The sequence below is a fragment of the Rhinopithecus roxellana genome, chromosome 2 (assembly GCF_007565055.1).
Source record: "Rhinopithecus roxellana isolate Shanxi Qingling chromosome 2, ASM756505v1, whole genome shotgun sequence".
In the NCBI taxonomy this organism is placed as follows: Eukaryota; Metazoa; Chordata; class Mammalia; order Primates; family Cercopithecidae; genus Rhinopithecus; species Rhinopithecus roxellana.
This window is the reverse complement of record NC_044550.1, coordinates 22,220,690-22,223,558: the sequence shown is the minus strand read 5'-3', so window position 1 is coordinate 22,223,558 and position 2,869 is coordinate 22,220,690.

Below are 2,869 nucleotides of genomic sequence, written 5' to 3'. Positions count from 1 at the left end.
AGCAGATTATACGGGATTAGCTGAGATCTGTAGTTACTTAACCTTCAAGTGTATCTTGTAGATCAATTGACCCAGCCTTTGAATACGGTTTCAGCAAAGTAACACATTCTAAGGAAAATGAAAATCAAACACATGACAAGCAGTTTCAATAGTTATCCATATCTAGATTTGCAAGGAAATGCCTATTAAATCCCTTTCCTCTGGGTGTACTTGCCACTACACCTTAAAAATATACTTAATGTTAAAAATAATTCAGTCTTGGCAGATGCAGGAAAATTCTGTAGATTATTTACATGTTATAACATTATAAAATGCTTTACATTTGGTTTTTGCCAGCATGCATAACTAATTCAGTTTTATAAAATTTAGTTTTAAAAATAGAAGCACATGACATAAAAATGATTTAGAAAAGAATTATCGATGTTGCCACATACTGGCTATCTCTAAAAGTAAAGTAAAACAAGTCTGTTACATAGATTTTATAGGGAAAATGCTTCAACCCACTACTGATGTGGCAGGACTAAGTTCTCCAATGAGAACATGTTCTGAGACTCTTCCAGGTCATCTCAGTGTGTGGAAGGTTTATCCCAGCCATTTATTTTTAATGCAGGCAGTTATCTCTGTTCAATAGTTTCCCAAGTTATCGGCATCAAAGCCATATTTGAAGATCAACTATAATTCTTTCAGCTATACTAGGCTCTATCAGAAACTAAAAATTAAACGTAATTAAATTTAAAACTATCTCCACACCCATAAAGTGGAGAATCCACAGGGACAATCAAGGATTTAAGTAATAAATATATGTCATTTAACCTTCTTAGTGGCTCCTTCTAACCATCCTCTTTAACTAAAAACTTTTTTAAAAGAAAATTAATTCTATAAAAATAAGCATATTACAGAAAATGTTATTTAAAACTAATATAATTTATATAAAAACTATAGAGTCTGAAAAACTGTGCTCAATTAAAATAAAATACTGCAGGTTTTCAGATTCTGCACAACTCGTTTGCTCATCAAATATTCACTGAGTACTTATTCTCTGCTGAGCACTGAGGGGTACAAAGACGAATAAAACAGTTGTTACACATAAGGAACTCACACGATAAAGGGAGGAACAGACTACTAAAGAAGCACCAGAAAAGAGCATCAAACCCAGCCTGTGTTAGTCAGGCAAGACTTTCTAGGGTGGGTGGTGCCTGGCTGCCTTTTAGAGGGTGCATGAGGATGTATTATGGGAAAATCCAGAAAGTCGCATTGCAAGCAAAGGGAATAGTGGGAACAAAGGGAGGGAAGTGAGAAACAGTGTATTGTCCTCAGAAAATTTCAAGCACTTCTTGTTGCTCAGGCATAAGATTTTGCGGCGGGAAGTTAAAGAAGATAAAGCTGGAGAGTTAAGTGGGGATGAAGTTATCAAGGAAACCCTTAGATTCCCTATGGAGAGCTTACTCTCAGCCTATAGGCAATGAGAGCAAAAAAAGTTAGGCTTGGGAGTGACATATCAGCTTACCCTTTTAGGAAGAATTCTCTGGCGGCTGTGTGGAGAAAAGTTTAGATAGCACAAGCAAGAAGAAAGGAGGAGGCTTCTGGTGGATGTCTGTGGTTATAGTCCAGGTGAGCAGCCATCAGGCTACAGCCTTGACTGCTGTGCTGGTAATAGTTAGGATAATGCAGCTTCAGGAAACATTCAGGAGAGAGAAATGATTGATTAGATGTAGGGATGAAGAAGGGATTTAAAAACAACCCTAAGGTTTCCCAGTGCTGGAGATGCAGTGAGAGGTGGTGGCCCTGAGTTTTTAAGCACAAGAGGAAGAAGAAATAGGATGGGTAAATCTCAGATCACCAAGCAACCAAGGGTTTTTGAATTATTAATTTCATGGATGACATGACTTACATGGAAGCAAGAAATGCCAAATTGAGTACAGAAACGCTGTTTAAAGATAAAAACATCAGAAAGTAGAAAACTAAGAGGTCAGAGGGAATTGTGTAACCAAAGCCCAGTCTTCCTAGTTTTATCATATAAGCAAATTAGACAATAAAAAATATAGCACTGAAATATAATTACTCTACACTGTTGAAGTCCTTTATATTTGAGGCAAAGTTGCTTCTTGCTTATCACTGGAAATGAGTTCACGGCCTTGCAAATTGGAACTCTGAGTCCATTTTTCTAGACATTATTATAGAAGTTGTCCTGGCCTTTTAATGGCTCTGGGACTTTGGGTGCAGATTTCATTATGCTTTCCCTGTAAAAAGTCTCAGCTACGGTAGACAGGATGAGCAAAGAGCTAGTGACACAAAGCATTCAGAACTCTCTGGGAACACTAGACATTTTAATTTGGCCATGAAGAAAGACAAACAGCTGAAAAGTCCCTTTCGGAGTATGTTAAAGAGGGCCTTGAAAATCCAGCTGAGGGGTTTAAACTTACTTGGTGGGCAAGTGAAGGTTTTTAGCTAAAGAATTTGGGCATTGGAACTTTATTTTTAAAAGATTAGCTACAAAGTTGTATTGATTGCGGTTGTATTGTATTAATTGATTGCAGTGGGAAAGTCAGAGAGTGAGGAGGTAACGTAGAAGATTACTATAACAGTTTACCTTTCCATATACAAAGAGGACTGTACACATAAAACTAATACCTAGATTTTACTTAATATGCAGTCAAAGGTGCCAAAGAGACAATTTACAGGTAGAAAAAATAGAGATTAAAAAATACAATATGCAAAGATACACAGCCTCACTAGCAGTTAAAGAAATGTGAAATAAAATGAATTTAAGTTAGAGTATACAACTCATAATTTAAATATATACAGCACTATTAGCAGAAATATGAAAAGCCCACTTAGACACTGCCAGTATCAGTGTAAACTAATTCAA